The sequence below is a fragment of the Puntigrus tetrazona genome, chromosome 9 (genome assembly GCF_018831695.1).
Source record: "Puntigrus tetrazona isolate hp1 chromosome 9, ASM1883169v1, whole genome shotgun sequence".
Taxonomy (NCBI): Eukaryota; Metazoa; Chordata; class Actinopteri; order Cypriniformes; family Cyprinidae; genus Puntigrus; species Puntigrus tetrazona.
In genome coordinates this window covers 6,769,555-6,782,583 of record NC_056707.1, presented here as the reverse complement: position 1 = coordinate 6,782,583, position 13,029 = coordinate 6,769,555, and the positions used below count along the sequence as shown (strand labels likewise).

Here is a 13,029-nt window from a genome sequence, read left to right as displayed (position 1 = left end):
GGTTGGCAGTAAAACTAGAACCCTGACATCTGAACATACTCCACGCGCTCCAAAACCTAGTGAGGCATCCTAGACGCCATCGGGAGGTAGAGGGTTAAAATATATATAAAAATAACTTAAAGGGATACTTCACCTAAAAATAGATGTTCTGTCATTGTTAGCTCATTAGACCAGTGATGTTTGTTCTCATGGCACAAAAACCACATTTGAGATTTCACAAAAACACAAATTAATAAATTAATTTAAATATATATATACACCTATACATATGCACACACACACACACACACACAGAGACATATACATTTATAGGCTGTATTGGCTATATACATTTTTCTTATTGACATTTACCTTCTCCATATCTTAACATTCACTTAAAACACTAATAATACTTTAAATGTAATCTTTAGCAAGTCTCAAAACGAATAGCTGTAAAAACTTGATTTAAATGTATTTAGCAAAACTGCATATTTAATACCAGCTATTTATAAATGGAAAAAAAAAAATGTGTTTTTGATAGAATAAAAAAAAAAAAAAAATAAATAAATAAATGAATATATATATATATATATACACATACATACATATATATATATATATATATATATATATATATATATATATATATATATATATATATATATATATATATATATATATATATATATATATATATATACATATATATATATATATATATATATATATATATACATACACATATGTATATTTGTATATATATATATATATATATATACATATACACATACATATATGTATATTTGTATATATATATATATATATATATATATTTGTATATATATATATATATATATATATATATATATATATATATATATATGTATATATATATATATATATATATATATATATATATATATATATATATATATATATATATATATATATATATATATATATATATATATATATATATATATATATATATATATATATATATATATATATATTATTTTTTATTCAACTACAAACTACAAACAACAACAACAACAACAACAACAAAATAAAATAAATAATAAATATTAATTAAATTAAATCCAAGATGATAGACAGTTTGTTAATTGTTTAGTAATTTCCTTTCCATTCTGGATAGAATTGAATACATAACACTGTCTATGCAGAGCAGGGCTCAGTAATTCCAGTCTCTTGCTGAGTCTAGCATGAATCTTAATGGCACACCCCTGAACAAGCTAATCACGGTGTTCAGAATTACATTCACATTACAGACAGGTGTGTTTAATTAAAGTTTAGAGAGAGAGAGAGTCTACAGGACACCGGCCCCCCAGGACAAGAGTTTAAGAGCCCTGATGCACTGCTCCAGATCAAACACTTATGGTGTTTTCTTTCATTTAGGCAGTGCCTTTGAAGGCAGCTACCTATCTAGGCAGTAAGCTGTCCACTAGGTTTTGGAACAGAGCTAGTATCTGTGTGTGTGCCAAGTTGGCGCTCAACACGAGGTATTGCACTCACCCTGCAGGCGACCGTTTCGGCCCTCATTCCAGCCATCTTGCAGGCTGTCAGTCATACACACACACACACACACACACACAAAAATGGCAAGCTCCCTGCCTGGTTTTAAACCAAGTCCTCCATAAGGGCTCTCCTCAGAGTGACGCACAAACATGGCAACTTTCAATCTCAGAAAAAATAAAGCAAACAGCTTTGGATCATGTTAGAGCAGCGAAAAAGAAAAAAAATATATATTTCCCTCTTGGGACTATCTGGGATCTCAAAAGAAAAAAAAAAAAAAAAAAAGCTAGAGTGTCTCCTGTATAGGCTTGTTTTCACAATACACCTGCAAATCCATCATTTCCTCAACAGAATAAAACAATGTTAGACATTAAAACAACTGGTATTGGCTGATACTGTATCAATGTTATTTGTATCATTAAGATATACAGTATCATTAACATATTATAATTTGTCTTTTCATTTTAGCATTAATTTAGCCATAGTTCATTTATTTAAACATCTCTACATCCACATTCATCCATCCATCGTTCTGTCTAAAACAAACAAATAGAATTTGTTAAATGTATTCTTTGGGCGAAACCCCAAATTAGTACATTTTACGGTAAGACTTTAGATTTGGTAACACTTGTTAACTATTAACTATGACTTTTCCCCCTCAATAAATTCTTGATTTGCTGCTTAATTGTCAGGTAATTGTTAAATTTAGGAATTAAGTAGGATTAGAAATGTAGAATAAGGCATTAATATGTGCCTAATTAGCACTTTTAAATGGCTACTCTTCAAGTAATATACATGCTAATAGGCAACTCGTAGGTGTAACCGTAAAATTAAGTGTTACCAATTTTTCACACTGTACATTACAAATTTTTAGTGTTTAAAAAGTCTGGCTATCAGCCATAAAAATGGCTCTCTATTGTCCAAAATTTTTTCATTTCAGTTAATAACCACAGCCAAGTTTTATAACAATGCAATCTGAAATAAGAGAAATGCGCACCAAACAAGCAGAGAGCAAAGCTCGTTCAGGAGAAGATGTAAGAACCGCAGGGTCAGCACACACACCTGTACTCATACCGAGCTCCATCTGTTCCACAGGAAACAGGGATGAACTCTGACCTCGAGGAGTGCGGTTGAGAAAGCCGCTGTGTACCTGGGCACAGGATGACGTCTGGTATTCAAGCGGGAGGAGACAGACAGTCTCCCAACTGTTCTGATGAACACAAGCCAATTCTCACATACATGACTATTGGCAATAACACCCAAATTACCACCCACAAATACACCAGAGTCCACTAGCATGAACCAGGAAGAATATGAATACACACTCAACACGAATACACATGCAGGGCAGATTGAGGCTTATTATAGCCACCACCTGGTATGACTAAAGGGAGAGTTCACCCAAAAATAATCATTTACTCACCCTTGTGTAGTTACAAACTGACTGACTGCTGCAGCTCAAATGGGTCTCAAATGTGTCTTTTTGTCCTCCTTTAGTCAATGCAAGCCAATCACAATCAACGTCACTGAGAGCCCAAAGTTCTTTGAGATATATATATATATATATATATATATATATATATATATATATATATATATATATATATATCTATCTCTATCTCAATCTTATCAATCAATGCTAGACTGTAGGCATTTGAATGACTACTGTTCATTAGATCAGCTTAAAATTGTTTTGAAAAAAATTAATACATTCATCAAGTGTTCATTTTAGACATTTATAAAGGTATTAAATAATAGCTATTGATAGTTTTCACATGATGCCACATCTTTATGAGAACGCCCCCCGCTGATATTAAAAGGTGAAATTCAGGTGAAACACCTTATTGATTATGTATATTTTTGCAAAGGCAAGCATGCGATATTCCAGTTCATATTCATACTCCAGCCTCATCTGCTTTCCTATATAAACTATGCATCATTAATACAGAGATTACCAAATTTGATATATGTAAAACAGTAATATAATTAAAAAGTATTATGGTGCTTTAAATGTTTCTACAACATTTTTGTTGCACCGTTTAAATGATTGAAATATTGCCACGGGTGCTTAAAATGTTAAATCACATACCTTTGTTTTATTGTTTTGAGAGCTGATTAAAGCTGATTTGCGACTGTAAAACAGATGAACAAAAACACGCTTGTGCTGCAGTCACGTAACTGAAAACTATTCATTCTTTTGATTTTTCTCTAAGAATCAATAATAAACAACAACAACAACAACAACAACAACAACATTTGGCCCATTTTCGAATAGTGTTTTAATATATGAAAATTAAAAAACAGTTATTGTAATATTTTACAATATTGCTGTTTTTCTGTATTTTTGAGCAGCAGGCCTAAAGTCACATCACGGTCCGCAGCATCATTTACACACACACACACACACACAAGTCTGGCCAGTTACCCTTATGGGGACTCCCCATAGGCGTAATGGTTTTTATACTGTACAGACCGTATATACACTATTGCCCTACACCTAAACCTACCCCTTACAGGAAACTTCATTTGTGAATTATTAGCTTCGTTGCCTGTGGGGACCTCAATTTAGATCCCCACCATGACACGAGTGCCCATGAGTCTGTGAGTCCCCACCAGAACAGAAAAAACACACACACACACACACACAGCTGCTCATGAACAGCGTGTGATGCAACCACCACGACAGCCATTTGCAACAAATGAGCAGGTACTGCATTTCACAATTTTCCCCATTTTCATTGCGCATCTTTTATTTGATCCCGTTCGTGATAAGGTTGAATCGTGACCCGAAACAGCAGGGGTAAAATGACATGGCAATAAGGGATTTTCAAGATAGCCCGAGCGGAAAAGCAGCGGGGATATCAGAGGAACACTTTACAAATGAAAACGATGCGAATTATACGCGAGGATAAAAATGTGCAAATCGGACGGATTGCTCACATATTGAAGCAAGGAACTATTGTACAACCGATGACGGATGGAACAAAGCGTTTCCTGTCTCTTTTCATGCATGATGGTGCAATCAGTTTGGTGCTGAATGTGCTCTTTTGTCCACGGCATTCATGCGATGGCGTACAGAGAGAGAGCTCTCCTTCAGAAATCGACTTATTAACATATTAGTATCTGATAACAGAGCCAGACTTCCCGTGTTAAACTTTGTATAGGTCTCTTTCATGAGAGAAAACCAAACATACCGTGGTGAAGGTGATGGCACGTCGCACTTGACTCGCACCTTCACCAGCACAGACTGCAAACAGTCAAACCTTACACAGGAAGTACAATACGTCAGGTGCTTGCTTTCGGAACACAGCGGATTACTGGTTAGATAACTCATGCTGTCAGAGTTACTTATCACATCACACACGTCTTTTTAAGAACAAACTGACATGCTCAAATCACAAAGCTGCATTTTCCCTGCACTGAGTGCTGATGTGATGCTCCAGAAACATTTCTTGTTATCAATGTTGAAACGGTCATATACTGTACACTGCTGCAGACTGCAATGTTCAGACACATTTTAATAATCAATTATGGCTTTACAGCAATAACAATAAATGTTGTATGAAGTGGCAGCATGAATAATGAAGTAATTATGGTATTTTGGAACTAACCGTGGTTGCCATGGTGAATATCTTTAAAAGGGCATTAAGTGCAACTAAACGGAAAACAAGTCTTGATCAGTTCGTGTGAGATATATATATATATATATATATATATATATATATATATATATATATATATATATATATATATATATATATATATATATATATATATATATATATATATATATATTTTACATTAAAGTTGACATTACAAAATAAACAAAACATAATTCCTTAAAAGGAGCATTTAGTGAGTAATAAGAATTAACCATTATATTATATTAAAATGTATTATATTATAAATAATAAATTCTGAATGTAATCAGAATTTAACAATGCTTTTAAACAGAACCCAGTGGTTTGTAATACCATCTGAGTTATGATGATATCTAACCGTGACACCGAGGGAACTGGATAAGAGGGGTATTTCCAGAAACAAAATGGTAAAAGTCAAATGAAAGGCGTGTCAAAAAATACAGAGCTGAAGAAAAGTTTCCAGAAAGCACAAAGCGATCTTCCCAGCGGTAGTTTCTCACAAATTACTGCAAGCTCTGCATCTCAAAGCCAGCGTTCTACCTCCACTAACAGCGGGACGATCGCTTCTCAATAGATTCCTATGAGGAACAAAAGGTCTTCGCACAGCGCAGACCGTCATCCAGCCGACACACGACGAGTTCCCCGAGACTCATCAAGGTGAAACATGTAACGCTCCTGCCTAATGGAATCAGGGAGGACTGTAAAACCTGGGAAAATCCATTAGCATTCCCGTATCAACATCTTCTGCTTGCTTGGCATACGTACAATAAATGAAGCCTTCCTGATTACAAATATCAGCTTCAATTGAACCGAGTACACAGTAATACTTGCAGAGTTAAACGGTATTGGGTGTTGTTATGTGGTGCAATTTTTTAATCTAATGTCACTTTTACACTGAAAGTGTAATAAATAAATAAATAAATAAAATAAATAATCTCTGCCCTTCAAGGACTGGTGCCTAACTGAGTCTCGACGCCATTTTATCTTCGTGCAACAGAGACTGTACGTTGGATTGCTTTGCTCTTTTTTGCACAGCATACTTCAGAAACACTAACTGTGGGTGTTTTTGTCAGGTTTACGATGTTAACTTTGTGAGGTGCAATGTTAGAGACGCACGTTTCTAACACGTTGAAAGTTTCGAACGCAGTTATCCTGAAATAAGGTGATTATAGTTATACATTCTATCATTTAATGTTAATGTGCTTGCAATTAATGTCGTGCGTTTACTTTTAGCTTCTTTTATCCGATGTTGAGCAGTCTTTCTACAGACAGAGCTGGCGTGACGCTAAACATTTACCACTCTTTTAACTGATGCTATCTAATGGAAAACTGTGAAATTAGAGCACATTTAAAACCTTTGTTGTTCTTTAAGTGTGAACTGCATGATGCTTGCTCTCGGCGCTGAATATCATGTCTGTTACGCCGTCATATCTGCATCGAGAAACAAACGAGCTACCATCAAGTTTTTATTATGATGGTTACGTTTATGTAGCAAGCATCATGAAAGCGAGTTAAAAGTATATTAAACTGTAAATCTTTCAGTCTTTCAACTTCCTTTAGTCCCCATGGGCAGAGCGTGCAGGTCTTCAAACCAGTCTCTCAGTTCATGGCATGCTATTTTGGGTTAAATCATGTCCTAAATATTTCCAGATACACAACGTTAGGTTTTCATGGAGACAGATGCACATGAATCTATCTGTATTATCTTTTCACATTATAAATATTCAACTAACAGTCAAATTAATTCTCCTGTAATATACTACGTTCATTTTAAGATGACTTATTGCTCCTGTTACTGATTAAAATGTATTTAAATGGAAATGTATTTAATAATATAAAATAATAATAATGGGGATGGGAGGATGAAGTATATTTCAGAATCATATTTTCTATATTCATTCATTATCTGTATTCTGTGTTCATGCATTTTTTGCTGAATTTGTCCTATCTGTTATTTAGAATGGGACAGCAATGCTGCACCAATCGCTCTCCGACCATCACAACAAGGCAGAATGGGACCAGGAAAAATGTCCTCCTATCCGGCTAAAAAACTAATTCTGTCACCATCTATTGTCTGCCTAAAAATATAGCCCAGTGTGTTGTATATGAAAGACTAATATGAATAAAATCAATTGGAGAGCTAACCTTAATTGCCAATTTTGTTTTTGATCTGCAGGCTCAGACAAAAAGAAGTCCTTGACCACACGGCCGTACCTGCTCCTTTCTAACATCCTGTACATTAACACCACGCAATAGCATAGGGCTGGGCGATCTAGCAAAAAAAAAATTTAAATCACCCAGAACATTTGACCGAGTTATTGATTTAAATATTCATTATTTAATTTTCCCATTTCTACCGTGCAGTTTCTAGGTTTGCTGCATATTTTGCACTTTCCTCTTCACTGGAAGCTCCCGTCACCAAGCCAAAATCCTTGTTTGTGTAAACATACGTGGTAATAAAGCACTTTCTGACTTCTGACGGTATAAAACCAGTGGGCTATTAATAATAAACGTTCCGGCGAAAACATTGAACAGCAGCTTTTAGTCTGTCACAATGACGCAAACATTAAACATCAGACATACAGTGGTGGTTTCTCACAGGTTCTTTAATTCAGCTGTACTGCTTCTCCTTAGTTTTTTCCTCTTTAAACCCAGGTGCGTTCGACTGTCGTGTTCGTGTTATTAACGCTTACAATTTTACATTATGGGGTTTCAACTCTTTAGCAACAATTGCAAGTGTAACACTTTACATCGAGTGTAATTTTTCTGCTATTTTACCACTAAAAATTGTCTTTTTATTTAGCAGCGTTATCCTCCCTGCGTCCTCATGTGAGGACATTAAATGCTCAAAAATGTCTGAAATTAATTTAGTGAAAAAATATGATAATATTTTGTAATTAAATTAGTCTAACCTTTAAACGGTGTCGTAAATCCACCTCTCAGGAACACATAGTAGGGTTTCAAATGAAAATATGACTTTCTGTTACGAAACAGGAAGTTGATTTCATACATATCCTCACATAAGGGCCACGGGACTAAAAGCATGCTTATTATGCAATTTGGCAGAACACAAATGAATAGGGAAACAAATTATATTTCAGTGTTCTATGAAATATTATATATTATTATGAAAATCAATTATTTATCCCATTATTACACTTTATGATATGTTGGCCGAAAAACACGTTAAGATGCAAATTAGATTTAGTTTATAAAAAATTGCATATCGAATAATTCTGTTATAACATAGTTGAGAATCACCTTTATACAAAGTCTGGTAAACAAAACAAATCTTAAAAACTGTAATTTGATTTTAAAATGTACTGCTTTGCCCATGCATGTCTTTTCATTTTTTTTTTTAGTCCCAATGTCCTTGGACATAGCATAACATTTTTAATGCTCTAAACAAGTGCAAAAGACATGAAAAATAATAAGAAAACATTTTTCATAAAACGGTTTTCTTGGTTTTAACAGGTTAAAAGTGTTGCTGTGTATCAAACGGCACAAGAAAGTGAATCTTGTGCAAGAAAAAAAAAAAAAATCCGTCACAACAGATGCTTTGAAAAATGCTTTACCAAACCATCTTTTCTTTTGCAGGTGCATGCGTGTGAACAGCCAGGCATATGAGCTTGTGCGTTCACAAACAGACACGTCTGACCCCATTAACCACACCTTCAGAGCAAGCTGCCCACCGACTGATCCGATAGCTCCTGGGCCCAATGACACGCAGAGGTATTGCGCAAATGTCTCAAGCTATTTTGCAATGGATTCCTCTGTGCTGTATTGTGGTTGTCCGTTTGAATAACAATTTTGTGTTTACGCGCACCCAAATGCTTGTTCATAACCGGGTTGATGCTTCAGTCGGACTGAAAATGTCATGTAAACATCTCAATCCATTCAGCGGAGCTCAATCTGATTTCGATCGATATAAAAGGGTGGCGTAGACCTGAAATAATTTGATCCACGAGGACAAAAATAAAATGCTTGAATCCAACCAAAAAATAAAAACATAAAATACCTGTGCCGTGATGTAAATGAACCTTGTGCTATGTACTAGTACTAGTGTACTCGACTGCTGAACTTTTGAATGTCAGCAGACCTCTCATTAAGGCAAAAATGCTAATTATGTCTGCAATGCTTTAGTTTTAGGAACTTTGTGCAGTGAGCAAGAAGTGAGCCTGTCCTTTAACAAAAAAAAACGCCCTATAGGTCATGCGGGCAGGCACCTTATTACCGCCTATGTTTACGTTTTAAAAATAATGACAGTCTCGTGTTGCGTCTGTCATCATGAAATGACGTATGTCTGTCATTATCAAAATGCATGGGTTTTTTTTTTCTTTTTACACCAATCTCATGGTAGCTTGTACATATATTTTACAAGACGTAATTCATATGAATAATCACACCTCACCCCACTCCTACAAACTTACGGTAAACATGCAAAAATCATGATTGATGGTGCATATCCGTTTTAAGAGCATGTGCATTCTCTGAGATCTAATACATGAATACATATCTATCTATTAATGCAACAGCTATCAAGGCATTCCTATAAAAGCTCTATTCAGTATTATTCAGCAGAGGGTTTTTTTTTATTGCACAGAACAGAACAATCCCGCCAAACCAAACTGTATTCCAAGTGTCAATCAATTTGACAGTCCTGACAGAAAAGTAGTTTAGAAATGGAAACAGGGGCTTCACACTGCTGTAATAAAAGGGGGAAAAAATCTACAATCTTAAAACATTTTGTAACTTCAGCTTAGGGAACACTATTCATCATTAACTACTTGCTCATTAGTGCGCATACTACTAACATATTAACTGTTTATTTATACCTCTTTAGCACATATTAATGCATTATTCTACAACCATATTCTGAAACCCTTAACCCGATTCATAAATCTAACTACTATGGCAGCTATAATATATATAAAACTCTGTATCTGATGTATTATGTTAAAAATAAAGTACTGTTTTATTATATATGCATGTCTGTACGCACGCAGGTCACGAATTGAAAAAGGGTTCACATGCAAATCTTGTCAGGTATAATTAGAAAAATAACTTGGTAATGCTTTATTTTAGGGTCCCTTAGTAGTTGCTTATTAGCATGCGTATTACGTGTATATTAGCCATTTATTAGTAGTAACTTGGCATATATTAATGCTTTATTCTATATGACATTATTCTGCATCCCTAATCCTACCCCATACCTTAAGTTAACAACTATCTTACTTACTATTAGTATGCAGACACCAAAAATGGAACATCTTATCTTTGATCCATTTACGAATGCATTTATTAAAATAAATCAAATAAAAGGACTACTAAAAAAAAAAAAAACCAAGCTGAGCTCAGCCAGTTTGCTATGCTGAAATTATACTGTGTTCTTTTGACCCAGATGTACAGAATCAGACCCTTTATAACCACTACAGTCTATGAGCAGTGCAGGCGTTGTATCTTTGATCGCAGACCTGCTATGTTTGCAAGGCAAGTCATCTGCGCGTAGTATTTTTGACATTGCAGAATTAGCAATTACCAGAACACGCCACCGCAGCAACCAGCTCACACCCAGCTCAGGGGTTTACAAGCTTTCCCTTAGACTCAATTACACTTGCTTTGTGTACTTCTAATTGAAGTTCATTCAATTTCACTGAGGTCCAAAGCCCACCCCAGATAAATTTACCCTCTTGGCGCTGAGAGGTCTGGCCCAGAACCTTCAACGTTTGCCTGTCATCTGAAATTACACTCCTGTCTCCCCTGGGCCAGAGTCTGGCTGGTGTTATGCAGCGGCTGCCCCTGACACCTGACAGCCCATTAGACGGCACCACAGAGAGCGGTGTAAAGCAGCGATACACAGGCCTGTGTGCGAGCCATCCATCCCTCAGTCACAGTAATGGACGGCTCGGTGGCTTCACGCTCCGGCAGACACCGAAACAAGGAAATATGAACTGAACCGACCCAAGTCAAATTTGTAGGCATGTCAAAAGCACCAGTACTTCGGCGAGGAGAAATTCAAATAGATCAATCGATAAATTAAAAATTTCTTCTTTAAAGCTTTAGAAACAAGCATCCTATTGCACAAGAGTATTAACGTTAAGTAAAACATTTAAATGCGTTCAGAATAATGACTTGTTTTGACCCACTTTCCACTCACACTGCGAATATTACCGTAATATAATCAGGGCTCTCTCTCAATATACTAATCTAAAAAGGAACTTCATGCACTTTAATTGTGGTTTGTAATATTTTAGGAGTGCCGCATTTAAAAAAAACTGCTAAAGTCACACAATGTTCTAACATTAGGATGATCACTAAGCATTTCGTGCGCTTTGGATGGAACAATTCAAACGATTACACTAACGTAATTAAATCACAGCAAGTATGAGTAATTGTAAAACTTCAACAGTCAGTGAAATCTTAGACTACGATCCATCTTTTCCATGCAGTCTTTGGTATCTTTAAAGAAAATGCAAGCCTGCGAATGACAAAGACAACATGAAAACACATCACGTTGATAATTAAACACTTCAGTTAAGACGCTTACATAATGCCATTAAAGATTTGCTTTTGAAACATTAATAACGGCATAACCCGAAGAATTCATAACGGAGTAACTTCTAAACAGATGATGACACTTCAGCACACTCCGTCAAATGCTACGAGGAGCTCAGGTTTTCAAAAGACGCTATATTTTATTTATATGAATAAATCTTTCATTTGTTTGGTGCATGTTTGAATTAATAAATGTTTATGCATTTTTCAGTTCAAGTTTTCAGTTTGGTGGTGAAGTTTGACAGGTTTTTCCACTCCCACGCGTTTCGCTTTTTATGCACTAAAATTTAAAAAAGTCAATTCACAGTTAAATTTAAATATGACCAAAGTTTGTCTAAAAAACATTTTTGTACTCGTGCCAAAAGTGATATGCTTGGCTACGGAAAAAAAAAATTCTGCAAACAGTGTTCAAAATTAATACTGACGTACAATAGAGATAATCTCAAAGAACAGATGGAGATGTCAAAGTCTGGAAATGACAGACAATCACGTTTCTTGCATTAAGACCAAAAAGACTATGACTCAGTGCCACAAAACAGCTCAGCGTTGAGCTCAAACAGTCACCCCTTGATCATATTTCCTCAAAGTGTGGGACTTGAATGAGACAGTCAATGGTTCAATCAGACTCTAATAAAACTATAGCGCGCAACCTTAGAGAAGGGAAAGATAACATTGTTAACATGCAATGATTCTTTTCTGTTTTGAGTCCTTAGAAGTCTCTTTCCAGTGTTTACAACAGCGGGAGCTTTTCATTTCAGTTCTCTGCTTTTAGATGTGCTCGGCTCCTGAAATTGTCGAGGCATGTTCGTATGAACATAATGCTTTACCAGCTGCAAGCAGACTACAAAGGAATCAAAAGTTCAGATTTGTGTACTTACAGCTCATTGTTCTCTGTGCGTCATATACGGCAAACCACGGGCCGTAGCTTGAAGGTTAAAGCAGAAGCTCAAGTCTAATCCCAAGCAATGGTGACCCAGGAACTCAAGACTTACGGTGATCAAGATCTAACCTGTTCTTTTGTGCCACTGTGCAGTACATTTAACCTCCGGGTGCTCCATTGGGACTATAATTAGCATACTGTAAGCCAGACTGGATGAAATGCCCTAAGCACGGGCATTTCATGAGGTAAGGAGTGACCAATTCAACCATTTCTACTGCATTTCTGTTAACAAGACTTTATATAGGTTTTATACAGTCAGGGCGGCAAACATGTGAAGATATGGTGTGAAAAAAGGCATGAAGGTCAATATTATACATTTGTGGCATTTCATTACTTTAAAAAGGCGTAGCATGTAATTTATGCACCATTAGCAACATGAAA

The 13,029-nt window shown here is 35.5% G+C and overlaps 1 protein-coding gene and 1 long non-coding RNA gene across 3 annotated transcripts in view; one reads left to right on the top strand and one right to left on the bottom strand.

Moving 5' to 3' along the window:
• st6gal2a (ST6 beta-galactosamide alpha-2,6-sialyltranferase 2a) overlaps positions 1-13,029 on the bottom strand; it is a 49,154-nt gene that overhangs the window by 30,439 nt on the left and 5,686 nt on the right. The window contains exon 1 of one of the 2 annotated variants that reach the window (XM_043248736.1): positions 8,066-8,103. The exons of the other annotated variant lie outside the window; for it this stretch is intronic. The gene's annotated coding sequence lies outside the window, so the exon portion shown is untranslated. Of the gene's footprint in view, positions 1-8,065; positions 8,104-13,029 lie in introns of those variants that run through there. 2 annotated transcript variants of the gene reach the window in all.
• LOC122351577 lies at positions 5,610-7,298 on the top strand. The gene is made up of 2 exons (XR_006251776.1): positions 5,610-6,315; positions 7,113-7,298. It is a non-coding gene; the product is annotated as an uncharacterized LOC122351577 (long non-coding RNA).